The 14,250-nt window shown below is 44.2% G+C and overlaps 1 protein-coding gene across 4 annotated transcripts in view; it reads right to left on the bottom strand.

Moving 5' to 3' along the window:
- Nucleotides 1-14,250, bottom strand: part of DISP1 (dispatched RND transporter family member 1) — a 103,348-nt gene that overhangs the window by 55,252 nt on the left and 33,846 nt on the right. Inside the window, exon 1 of one of the 4 annotated variants that reach the window (XM_068232865.1) lies at nucleotides 1,683-1,791. The exons of the other annotated variants lie outside the window; for them this stretch is intronic. The gene's annotated coding sequence lies outside the window, so the exon portion shown is untranslated. Of the gene's footprint in view, nucleotides 1-1,682; nucleotides 1,792-14,250 lie in introns of those variants that run through there. 4 annotated transcript variants of the gene reach the window in all.

The raw sequence follows: 14,250 nt of genomic DNA, 5'->3' as shown, positions 1-14,250 counted from the left end.
CCCACACTGCCTGCCTATCCCCCCCACACTGCCTGCCTATCCCCCCCACACTGCCTGCCTATCCCCCCCACACTGCCTGCCTATCCCCCCCACACTGCCTGCCTATCCCCCCCACACTGCCTGCCTATCCCCCCACACTGCCTGCCTATCCCCCCCACACTGCCTGCCTATCCCCCCCACACTGCCTGCCTATCCCCCCCACACTGCCTGCCTATCCCCCCACACTGCCTGCCTATCCCCCCACACTGCCTGCCTATCCCCCCACACTGCCTGCCTATCCCCCCACAAACACAACTGGAGGAATTGCGGATGCTTTAAGCCTAATCCTGCCGCACATTGCCAGTGTGGGCTCATCCTCTGTGTCAGTCGCTCAACACATGTAACCCAGGGGGAACCTTGTATAACTTGTCATAATCAATCTATTATAGATAACTTTGGGATCAAAAGATTATCAATCGTACAGAAGTAAACCTGAAAAGTATTTCACAATTAAAATGATCAATAAGTCAACAAAATGAGCCGATACATGATTTAGTCTTAAGAAATATATAAGAGGTTACGTGAGATGACATAACTCATACGGTAATAGGGAAAATCTAGTTTATAGCAAAACAAACAATATTACAGGCACAAATCCATATATAACTAAATACTGTATGATTATAGGTAAACAGTCTGTACAAACACCCAACATAACACGAAAACGCAATGTACAACACTACAAACACAAAACACAATAGAACGTGAAGACACAAGTACACAAGACTACAAACACAAAACACACAGTATAACACAAAGGCACAGACACCCAAAAGTACCAACACAAAACATACAACATGACATGAAAAAAACAAAAAACAAATACACAACAGACCAAACACAAAACACAACATGAAGACACAAATTTACAACAGTACAAGCAACAATAAGCAACTTAAAAACACAAATACATAACAGTACAAACACAACACGAAGACACAAATACACAATAGAAACACAACAGAACATGACAACAAACAGATAACAGTACAAACACACAACATAACATCAAGAAAAATACACAACAATACAAACACAAAAACACACAACACAACATGAAGACACAAATACACAACAATAGAAACACACAACATAACACAAACACAAAACATAACATGACGACAAACAGGTAACAGTACAAACACATAACATGAAGACAAATACACAACAATACAAACACCAAAACACAACATGAAGACACAAATACAAAACAGTACAAACACAGCATAACACAAAGACGCAAACACAACAGTACAAACACAAAACATAAAATGACCATACAAACAGACAACAGTACAAACACACAACACAACATGAAGACACAAACACAGAACAGATCAAACACAAAACATAAAATGATGACACAAACAGATAACAGTACAAACACAACAAACACACAACATAACATGAAGACACAAATATGCAACAGTACAAACACACAACATAACGACACAGAAAAACATAACAGTACAAACACAAAACACACAACATAACACAAAGACACAAGTAGACAGCAGACTCACGTACGCACTGCAATGCAAATACTGAGCACATTCCTGGCTGCCCCTCTCTATCCATCCAGAAGGAGTGAGAAATCCGCCTATATCTCCCAGTCCATGCAATGAGGAGAGTGTGTGATTTACCTTCAGCAGCTGCAGGGGGCTCTGCACAGGGCTGGCATCCCCCAGCACACTGGCACAGCTGCACAGAGATGGATGGCAGGCAGAGGCCAGTGACTCCCTCCAGCTCTGCTCTCTCTCCACTGACTGACAAGAACATGCTGAATTCTGAGACTGGGCATGAAGGAGGGAGGGTCCTCCCAGCTGAAGAGGGCCAATAGGAGAGCAGAATGAAGCCTCCTTTCTTGTCTCCCCCCAGGGGCCATGTGTTTAGTGGTAACAGCTTTAGAGGCAGCACAAGGTCAGCAAGTCAGGATAGAGAGGTGACAAGGCGATGCTACGTGCTTCCTGCTTCCAGAGAGCTGCTCTCTCCCATTACTGCTTCTGCTGTCAGAACAGTTCATAAACTCTCCCAGGAGGGGGGGGGGGGGGCAGGAGGAGGGAGGGGGCCGATCACATCCAATCACCCTTAAGGTGCCCATTCACCCTACAATATTTCCCTCAGATGCGCTCTTTTGATCAGACTTTTACAAAAAACGATTTTACGAATGATTGGAATACAACATTTTGTCGATCAGAATATTAGATTTTGCAATCGTATCTGAAGAGAGAGAGAGCCCCAATGCTAGGTAAACACGATACAATGTTCTGGCAGATTTACCTGCCAGATTGACTATTTCCAACAGGTCAGATCTGATTTCCAATCGATTTTCTGATCACTTCAATAGAAAATCGATCTGAAATCAGATCGGACATGTTGGAATTAGTCAATCTGCTGGGTAAATCTGCCAGAAAATTGTATCATGTGTACCTAGCATAACCGTCCAGTTTGTGCGAACAATTGATAATTACGGTACCTTCCAATTACTCTCGAGCAAGCAAATCTAATTGAAAGATCGCATCTGAGGGAAATATTGTACTGCTAATGGCCAGCTTCGGAGATCGCCGCAACAGATCTGACGGTCTGCTGGCCAATGCTGGCTACACACAGGAAGATCTGATTGGCAGATAGTACAGAGTTTTGACCCCAAATAATGACTTCGGCAGAAAGAGGAGTTTAGATAGAAAAGCAATAAACCTCATCCTAAAATCGATTGAATTTTAAAATTCAATCAGGTTGGAAATTTGTACAGAATTAAATAAAAATATTGTGTCATGAGAATCTTTCTTGTTGTTATGTTTTTATATAGCACTGACATCTTCTGCAGCACATTACACAGTCCTGTCACTGACTGTCCTCAGAGGAGCTCACAATCTAATCCTACCATAGTCATAGTCTAATGTCCTACCATATTATTATTATGTATTTATATAGTACTGACATCTTCTGCAGCACTTTACAGAGTACATAGTCATGTCACTGACTGTCCTCAGAGGAGCTCACAATCTGATCCCTACCATAGTCATAGTCTAATGTCCTACCATATTATTATTATTATTATTATTATTATTATGTATTTATACAGCACTGAGATCTTCTGCAGCCCTTTACAGATTAGACTCCAGCTTATAATTTTATGGTCTGCATTGTTTCATATCGCGGTGTTTCCTGATGTAGACCTACGGGTAAAGGTGCGTACACACGCACTACTGCCGCCAACGACTGGTCCGTCAGACCCTCCCGCTGGGCGGACTTTCAGGGCGACAGTACGCGTGTGTGTACGTGCTGTCGCCGGACTGATAAGGCCATTTCTGAGCGATCCACTCAGAAACACGCGCTACTGTCTCCTAAAAGTCCGCCCAGCGGGAGGGTCTGACGGACCAGTCGTTGGCGACCGTAGTGCGTGTGTACATATGAACCAACATACATACCGTTAGAGACCCATGCGCAAGTCAGGATAAAAAGCCGATCCGAAAAACAGGTAAGGGTCAAATGTACATGTTTGTCTAAAGGTGCTTTAGACAAACATGTACATTTGACCCTTACCTGTTCTTTGGATTGGCTTTTTATCCTGACTTGCGCATGGGTCTCTAACGGTATGTATGTTGGTTCATATGTCTTTTAACAGATGTTTGTATGCGATGTGCCTCTGAGGAAGTGGCTGCTAGCCTCGAAACACGTGTCAGGCAATCTTTCTATGTGAAGTGGAAGTTCAGTCTTTGTATCTATATACCTTGTCCGCAATTTGGAGGAATTATAAAGAAAGAATAAACAACAAGAATATTGGTTCAAAAAAAAAAAAAAACCCCGTTCTATCGGTTTGAAATTGCAGCTCTTTACAGAGTACAGAGTAATTCCTCTGTTCTCAGAGGAGCTCACAATCTATTCCCTACTATATACAGTATAGAAGAAGCAGAAGGTACTTCCACCTCAGGACTAGGGATAGTCATTGAAATGCAAATCATTTCGTGTTGATGCAGGAATATGCACATTTTGTACACATACGGTACGTATGCAGCTTAAAAATGAAGCATTCAAGCTCCACCAAGGTGGGATTCTATTGGTCCATTTTTAAGCTTCATACATTTGCATAAAAAAATTGCATAATCCTGCATAAACTCAGAATTATTTGTATCTTATTGCCTACCCCTTCTGGAGACAAAATATAGCACTAATCTGAAAAGTACACAAAACATTGACAACAATCTTCCAAGGCCTCAGATACACAGAACTAGGAGTCGGAAATACAGTCGGATGATTTTTATACCGACTCCGCAGCCCTAAGACCAATCGATTTCAATACAGTTAGAAATTGATCTGTTCCTCATTGACTTCTACACCACATGACAAGTTCAAACATGATCAACCAACAGAGCATCACTCAAACTGCAAACCTTGTACTACTTGATGCAGTAAGGCATTTTGCAGCCATCGTTACCCAGCTCCGCCCACTCCCATGGTGCCCCGCCCCCTCCCACAGCACCCACCCTCCCATGGTGCTTTGCTCCCCCACAGTGCTCCACCCCCTCCCACAGAAATCTTCCAACATACCCAAACATACTTTCAATCCATAAACTCCCTACGAACAATTAAAAAGGCAATCCTTCCGTTTTGTTGAAGCAAAAGATGAATGATGGATTCGCTAAAAAGTCCATGCAGCTTATATGTGGGCCGATGAAGAAATAAACCTGGGATGGGGATATAAAAAAAAAAAAAAAAAGTATACATGCCTGGGGCTTCCTCCAGCCTGATCGCTTCCTCCTAGGTCGTCCTCTGCTGCCTGCAGCCCCCACAACTGGCCCCAGTAAGTCATCCAGTAGGAGATAGTCAGCGCAGGTGCAGTGTGGCTATGCGCGCTCCCATAGCCGCTCCTGTGCAGTACAGGTATGTATGAATTTATCTGCATATCTCAGGTACACTTTAAGAAGAGCATTAGGGTCAATTTGAAGCTGCATGCAATTTGCATTAATTGTTCATGGCATTATTAGCATCACTGACATCTCTATTAATCCAGAATTTCAAGTCAACATTCATGTAGTTAAAGAGGAACTCCAGCCTAAACAAACATACTGTCATTAAGTTACATTAGTTATGTTAATTAAAATAGATAGGTAATATAATCTCTTACCCACCCTGTTTTAAAAGAACAGGCAAATGTTTGATTTCATGAGGGCAGCCATCTTTTTGGTTGAAAGGAGGTGACAGGGAGCATGAGACACAGTTCCAACTGTCCTGTGTCCTGAGCACCTCTCCCAGTTGCTAGGCAACGTGAACAACAACATAGGAAACCCCATCATGCTCTGCACAGCATCAGGGAAAAAAATCTCAGGCTTTTTTTTCTTTGATGGGTGGAGCTTAGCTAAAAATGCAGCTAACAATGAGGCTTTGGTAAGAAAAACAAAGTTCTGATGCTGTGAAACTGTTAAAGAATCACCAAGCCTTTTCAGTTCTGCTGAGTAGATTTTTAATCCGGAGGTTCACTTTAAAGAGGAATTGAAGTGAAAAGTGCAAGAAAATCCCGTACTGCACTTGCACAGAACGCTCCCTTGGTGGGAGCGTAATCAAAGACGCGCACGGCCAGAGAGGCACAGGCACAGTGGCCGGCGTCTGTCTCCATCGCCAAAATCGAAACTAAAAAATAGCCACACATCTAGCGATTTTGCTGTACGACTATTGATCCTCTGCCTCTAATACTTTTAGCCACATCCCCTGAACAAGCATGCAGCAGATCAGGAGTTTCTGACATTATTGTCAGATCTGAAAGATTAGCTTCATGCTTGTTTCTGGTGTCAGACACTACTGCATCCTAATAGACCAGCCAAACTGCCAGGCAACTGGCATTGTATAGAAGGAAATAAATATGGCAGCCTCCATATATTTCTCACTTCAGTTGTCCTTTAATGAAAGGTGACATAGTCATTAGTAAATCTGCAATTGGTGAGCTCTCCAGAGGCGTCTATCCTGATGAACTCCAAGCACCACTTTAAAAAATGGCAAAAGCAACTTGAATGCTCATCACATTAATTAATCTGGAATTCTACTTTGGCGTTTCCTAAACACGCTCCTCCTAAGCCGGCAGCCGCCTTAATTTGCCGCAACCACTCCGGGGCTCTCTGGAATTATTTTTAGCTAATGGCGCTCGTTAGCAGCGGGGTGAAGAGCCTCCTTGTGACGCGCCCCACCTGGCAGCCAGTGTCAGTTTCCAATTAGGAACCATTAAGCCGCAAGAAAGCCACTAACATCACTTTACACAGGCCTCGACGTGGGAGGCCATGTTTTCTCTGCCGGGGAATCCAGCGACATCAAAACATGAAATCACCACTTTCCAGGAGATGTGCCCGGGACGCGGGAACGGCATCGCTCAGGGACGCGGCGTCCTGGGAGGTCGGGACGGGCGAGAGAGGGAGAGAGAGATCAAACCACCGCTCTGAAAGGTGCTATTGCCAACCTGTCACTTATGCCTACAGCCAGAGAGTGAAGGTAGAACTCCGCCTCCGGTGCAAGGCCCGATTCAAAAATTGACTGTTGCGTGCGGGATTGTTAGCCATAAGATCAAATTCCACTTACCCACTGATCTGTGTTTATTATACAGTCTACATCCTGACCCTGAATTGCAAGCATTCCGATATAATCGTAACTGTGTCTGCTGTAATGAATCTTATTTCGATCAGCCTGGCTCCCTTCTGGTATATTGCCGGGGAGAGGGAAGCGTGTTATCTCCCCTCCCACATTGCTGCTCCTCAAATCCAATTTATGCTGTGCTCACGTTTACAAAGCAAGCTAGATAGGACAGTGCACATTCTTGTACAGGGCTCAGTGGGGAGGAGGGCGGACAATGCAAACACCATTTCACGCAGGAGAAAATTGGGAAATCGCACTACAAAACATGGCACTTTGCACTTTCGGAGATCGTATTGATTTCCGAAAGCGCAAGCAGGTCCCAGGCTTTAAAAAGGAACTTTAAGGGCTCTTTCACACTAAGATATTGTGTTGGATGCAATGTTAAGGTCGCACAACATGCCCCTAACGCAGCGCATGTAGGTTATAAAATTGGACGTTATTTTGTACTACGTTATGTGTCTCTTGGTGCGCTGTTTTCATCGCATACTGATGGAACGAAAACGGCGCATGCGTTACATTTAAAAAAAAAATTACTGAGCATGTGCAACACACATAACGCAGCAAATGTATTGCTAAACGCACAGCATGCAGCACTCTCTAAATATTGCTACACGTTGCACACAACGCAACGTGTGCACTGTGAATGTCGCACAGACTTCGTATTGCTGTGTGCGTTGGAACATTTTCTAAAGTGTGACTTTAACGTCGCACTGTGAAAGAGGCCTAACCTAGGATTGAACTTCATTGCAATCAGTAGGCAATACCTCATTTCCCATGAGAAATCTTCACCTTTTTTTGAATAAATTATAAGGGGGACCTGTGTCATTGATATTGTGGTGAAACCCGTACCAGAGTGTGATGTCATGACCATGGTCCTGACAGTTTGCTGCATGTGAACCTCATTGCATTGTGGGAAATAACGGCTTTTTCCAATTGCCAAGCAAGCAGCTTCTTCCTCTGTGCATAGAACGCTCAGTTGCAAACATTCCGCACAAATCACCTGGCAGAACTAAAGATGTCACTACCAGTGATACATTTCAGAATGCAAATCAGGGAGAGGAAAGATTGACTAAATAATGTATAAATGAATATTGTAAAAAAAATTAAATTTTTACTACAGTTCCTCTTAAAGCGAACCAGAGACTAAGCACCCTTATGTATTTTACCATATACTGTACATCAGTGGAAACATTAGAGAAAACACCTACCCTGCTCTCTGTTTCATTCTTCACTGCTCAGCCTGCTTGTTATCAGCCCTGATAAAATCCCAGACTGAGCATTCAGTCTGGCTTTGCACAAGAATTATTATAACAGAGTGTCTTGTGTGATGTCTTTCCAAGCCCAAACCTGCCCCCTTCTGGCTCTGCTATCATAACTCAGCTATAATGATTCCTGAGCAAAGCCAGACTGCATGCTCAGTCGGGGATTTTATCTGGGCTGATTAGAAGCAGGCTGTGCAGTGCAGAATGAAACAGAAAGCAGGGTAGGCGGTTTCTCTAATGTTCCCACGGATACATATGGTAAAATACATGAGGGTGTTTTGTATCTGGTTCCCTTTAAGCAGCGTACCAATAAGCTATACACATACGCATTCAGTCTACAGCGGCTCAGCAGCCCCCGCTATGTACAGGTGTTGGACACCCTGACTTCACTCTGTAGAGATACACAGACGTCTGTCTGCCAGAATCACGCTACCAGACATAAACAGCCCCCGAGTGAGAACGCACACTTGGATCTCACTGCCTCTCCTTCAGGGCTACAAGTGTCAGAGAGCATCACATTCCTCCCAGCCCTGCTATTGTTGTGTCTGGGGTAAATATTTACCCACTCAGTCAGCAGCTTGTATGTTCTCCCCGTGTCTGCATGGGTTTCTTCCCACATCCCAAAAACATACAGATCAGTTAATTGGCTTCTTTCTAAAAAAAAAAAAAAAAAATTGGCCCTAGGCGACAATGAAAACATGACTATGGTAGGATTATATTGAGAGCGCCTCTGAGGACAGTCAGTGACATGACTATGTACTCTGTGAAGTGCTGCAGAAGACGTCAGTGCCATATAAATGATAGAACATTAGACTAGGACTATGGTAGGGATTGGATTGTGAGCTCCTCTGAGGACAGTCAGTGACAGGACTATGCACTCTGTAAAGTGCTGCAGAAGATGTCCGCGCTATAGAAATACTAAATAATAAAAAAGCTCAGAATTGATTTCTTTCTTGATTGGAAGCAGATCAGACGTGATGGAAAATAACGATGGAAATACTAGCTATGTGTATGTCCGTTCGATTTATTTTTGATCAATAGCCAAGTGGAAAAATGATCAGAAATCTGAAAGGAATTTAAATAAATAAATTGCGTACACGTGTACGTTGGTTTTCTTTAAAGCCCAATCTACACGATACGATTCTTTATATGATTCAATTACGATTCTATTTACGATCCGATTAAATCCAACATGTCCAATCAGGATTCGATTCAATTCAATTCTATTTGCCATTGCAAAACAATGGCAAATCGAATTGAATCGAATCCCAATTGGACATGTTGGATTTAATCGGATCGTAAATAGAATCGTAATTGAATCGTATAAAGAATCGTATCGTGTAGATGGGGCTTTATATCGGATCAATGTCAGATCTGAGTATTGAATAGGATCTTAAGTGAAAATCGCATGGACACGTAAGCAATCAGGCTAATGTCACACCGATCAATTTTGGTGTTCGATTGACCTACACGTTCGATTCTTTTAAACGAACAGATTATAAATCGATTCAAGTTTTGCTGGTTTGATTGATGCAAACCGATCAGTGGGCCAGATTTATCAAAGAATTAGTGACAGTTTTTTCTTCTTAAACTGTTCTAACCAGCAGCAGAACTGTTCTGCATGACAATACGAAACTTCTCAAATCCTACTTAATAACAGCAGTTTACTGTGGATTTCTAGAGCTGCACTACAGTTAAGAAAAGTGCAAATCCATCCCAAAACTGCTGCAGATTAAGAAATGCTTCATAGCAGTTCTACAGATAGTGCAGCAGTGCAGGCTAGGCATGAGTTGTTAAAGGCTCCTCCCCCCTGCTGCCAGGTGTCCTGTGAAGCTGTTCTGTGCTTAACCCTTCCAGTGCTGGGCATTGATGCAATACAGCAGATGTATTGGTTACCTCAGCAACAGCAATTCCACTCACACACTGCACTGTCAGATACCTTCCGAACTCATCCTATTCCTAACAGTTTAAGAAGGAATCTGCACTATTTAGGGATTTCTTAGGCTGTCTGACACAGTTCTGCACAGATTTCTAAAAACCTACTAATATTTTGTCTCAGACACTATGATAAATGTCCCCCAATATCTGAAAGGTACTGAAAATTGCTAAATTCTCACCCCCATTCCCAAGTCTACCAGGTCTTCTAAACCCCTCCAGTGTGCCACTGCTCCCATCAGAAAGAACCACGACCAGAACTCTGGTTGGTGCTTCTGCACATGCGCAGTCCCATTGGCATTCTTCTTCGATTGCACTCACATTTCAGAGTGTTTTGCTCATGCCCAATTCACAAAAACTTAAACTGCGCATGTGCAGAAAGCTCCTGTCCAGAAGGCACAACAGACAAAAGTTCTGTCTTGCAATGCCTTCTTTGTTAGACACAGGTGTACGTCCCAGCGCCCCCTGCAGTTCGGAGGCAATATTACAGCTCAGCTTGAGGTGCAACCTCAACAGCCCACAAATCCTAATATTGAAATTCCGAGCCAGGAAGCAGGAAATCATCCCTCAAACCAAAGCGCTCGCCTCGGACGGCTTAATAAGGCCCACGGAGGAATCCATAAAACAAAATGAAAAGTTTCCATACTGTGCAGCCTGTCACCGTAATAAGATAAAATACAAGGCCTGGCTGTTCTGCAGCACAGGGAACCCCGCGGACGTGATGAGGTGTCGCCAGACACAATTACCGCCCCCGCCCGGATCAAACGCTGCCCTGTAACCCCGCACAACAGAGGCTGCTCTAATGCTTATCACCTACCTATTACCCAGGTGCTCGTTAGGGCTCCGGCCTGTCCTGCGCCCCCCTCACAGAGCTAGAAAACTCAGAGAATTCATTTCATTTCTGGTTTCCTGGCACCAAGTTTTGTTTTATCCTCCTAGACAAACTGATAACAGATGTTCAGTGAGTTGCCTTTAAGAATATTCGTCCGGGGACCCCTGAGAGACCCTGGAAATGGAAAACACGGGCCTAGGAGCTTGTTAGCTGTGCTGACAGGTTGTGAGGAGGATGAAAAGACAGATATATGGAGAGATGATTAAAGCACATGGCCGGGGTGTTTGGTTTTATTTTATTCTGGCCACATCTACCCAATTATTACCATTATTATTTTATACGGTGTTGACGTTTTGCCCTGGCATTTTACAGAGTGAAGCCAGTGACTGACACACAAGCGCTGTGTGCATGAAGCCTTAACCCTCCTGGCGGTTTGCTAAAAAAAAAAAATCGCCAGGGGGCAGCAAATCTTTTTTAATTTTTTTTTTTTTCATGTAGCGAGACAAAGTCTCGCTACATGATAGCCGCTGCTCAGCGGCATCCCCCCAGCCTCCGGCGATCGGCGATCAGGAGATCCCGTTTAAAGAACGGGATCTCCTGGAGGGCTTCCCCCGTCGCCATGGCGACGGGGCGGGATGACGTCACCGACGTCGTGACGTCAAAGGGGATTCCTATCCACCCCATAGAGCTGCCTGGCACTGATTGGCCAGGCAGCGCACGGGGTCTGGGGGGGGGGGGGGGGGGCGGCTGCGGCGCGACGGATAGCGGCGGATCGGCGGGTAGCGGCGGCGATCGGGCACTGCACGCAGCTAGCAAAGTGCTAGCTGCGTGCAGCAAAAAAAAAAATTATGCAAATCGGCCCAGCGGGGCCTGAGCGGTGCCTTCCGGCGGCATAGCCCGAGCTCAGCTCGGGCTTACCGCCAGGAAGGTTAAAGTGAACCAGAGACGAAGCAACCTCATGTATTTTACCATATATATCAGTGGGAATATTAGAGAAAAAAAACACATATCCTGCTCTCTGTTTCATTCTTCACTGCTCAGCCTGCTTGTTATCAGCCCTGATAAAATCCTCGACTGAGCATTCAGTCTGGCTTTGCTCAGGAATCTTTATAGCTGAGTCATTATAGCAGATCCAGAAGGGGGCAGGCTTGGGCTTGAAAAGACATCAGAGAAGACAGACTCAGCTATAATGATTCCTGAGCAAAGTCAGACTGAATGCTCAGTCAGGGATTTTATCAGGGCTGATAACAAGCAGGCTGAGCAGTGAAGAATGAAACAGAGAGCAGGGTAGGTGTGTGCGCTTTAATGTTCCCACTGATATATATGGTAACATACATGAGGGTGCTTCGTCTCTGGTTCACTTTAAAGGGGTTCTGTGAAATGTAAAAAAAAAAGAAAAATACTTACCTGGGACTTCTATCGGCCCCCTGTAGCTGTCATGTCTCGCACCGTCCTCCTACGATCCTCCGTTCCCCGCCGCCGGCACCGGTGAATTAGTTGTCTAACAAGACGAATAGTGTGCGCTCCCACTCTTTACTCTGGGAGCTTATTGCGCAGGACGAGGTTTTCTCGTACTGCGCCTGCGCAGTAAGCTCCCGGCCGCGCAGCTGCAGTTGCGCTAGGAAGCTAATTATACCAGGACCAGCAGCGGGGAACGGATGATCATAGGAGGATGGCGCTGGACATGACAGCTACAGGGGGGCCGATAGAAGTACCAGGTAAGTGTCTGTTTTTGGGGGGGGGGAGGGTTTACATTCCACAGAACCCCTTTAACCACTTCACCCCAAAGGCGTTTTTACCCTAACGGACAAGAGCGATTTTCACCTTTCCGTACTCATCCCTTTCATTTGCCAATAGCTTAAACACTACTAGTCACAATGAAATTATCTATATCTTGTTTTTTTCATCACCAATTAGGCTTTTTGGGGTGGATATGTGTTTTCAGTAATCACTTTATTTGCTATGCATTTTAAAGGGAAAAACAAGGAATAAATGAAAAAATACACTATTTCTCCAATTTCATCCCCTATAGTTTTAATATAAACACTGCTACTGTACATAAACCCCACACATTTTATCTGCCTATTTGTTCTGGTTATCACAAGATTTTAATAATGTCCCTAGTACAAAGTATGGTGACAATATAGTATTTGGAAATGAAGGTGTATTTTTTTCTCTATGCTCATGTGCACTGGAATGCACGCACGGATCTCCGCTGATTGCGGCTGAGCAGCAGACCCAGGGAGGACGGCGAGGGGCTCAGACGTGCTTGTGGGGATGAAGGAAGTCCCGGGTAATTATCAATTTTTGCTATATAGTCAGCTCTGGTTTACTTTAGGCCTCATTCACACCATGACGCGCAGATGTGCGTGTGATCGGAACGTGAAGTGAATGGGTCAGCTGTGCGTTTTTCCCAAAAATGCGTGCAGCAGTGCGTTCGCGCATCGGACACTTACGCAACGCATGTCATGTGAACATCAGACAGTGCAGTCTATGCACTTCTGCTGCTCGTGCGCGTCTCCCTCCACATGCGTTGCCGAAATATGGACAGCAACGCGTCTAATGTGAACAAGGCCTAAAAGGACAACTGAAGTGAGAGGTATATGGAGGCTGCCATATTTATTTCCTTGTAAACAATACAATAATAATAATGAAACATTTGTAAAGCGCTTTTTTTCCTGTAGGACTCAAAAGTGCATAAGCTTGTCTCAGATCAGTAAACAGTGATGTGTTCAGGGGAAAAAGTTAAGTGATCATAAATACCAGACTAAGCAGTTGACTTTTCAGTTTTCATTGAAAGTTTTCCAGGGTTGGAGCTTGATTCAGTTTGGCAAGGAATTCCACAGGTTGGGGCAGCATGAGAAAAAGCTCTGGCTCCGAAGGTTTTTAGTTGGACTCTGGGCCTAGGTCGTGTAGGGATTTGAATGTTAGCATGCTAATTTTGAAATGATACTCATTTTATGGGGAGCCAGTTGGAAGCCGATGCTGATCTATTTGGCTGCAGTAGTGTCTAAATAACACAAGAAACAAGCATGCAGCTAATATTGTCAGATCTGACAATGTCAGACACACCTGATCTGCTGCATGCTTGTTCAGGGGCTATGGCTAAAAGTATTAGAGACAGAGGATAAGCAGGACTGCCAGGCAACCGGTATTGCTTAAAAGGAAATAAATATGGCAGCCTCCATATCCCTCTCTCTTCAGTTGTCCTTTAAAGCAAACCTGAACTGAAAAATTAAAAAAAAAGTCAAAAACATACATGTTATAATTATCTCAGTGTAGTCTACTTATCAATCTCTTTCTTCTCTCCTGTGTCCTGCTCACTATGGTCAATGGAATTCTCCATCCTCCATTTTAAAAATGGCGACGACCTTGTACCAGCTTTCTGGTCAGCGCTCTGTGAACCAGTAATATCGCTTGAGCCATAGGGAAACATGGACATTACCTTGCACATCAGTTCTCCTTTCAGTTATAACCGACAGCAACTGATATAGTGAAAAAAGGGCCGTACGATGAAAAACTGATGTGTTTTAACTTTCCATAGCAGTAAATGATGAAAAA

This window comes from Hyperolius riggenbachi, chromosome 4 (assembly GCF_040937935.1).
Source record: "Hyperolius riggenbachi isolate aHypRig1 chromosome 4, aHypRig1.pri, whole genome shotgun sequence".
NCBI lineage: Eukaryota > Metazoa > Chordata > Amphibia > Anura > Hyperoliidae > Hyperolius > Hyperolius riggenbachi.
Note: the sequence above shows the minus strand (reverse complement) of the source record. Positions and strands in the feature narration are given on the sequence as shown.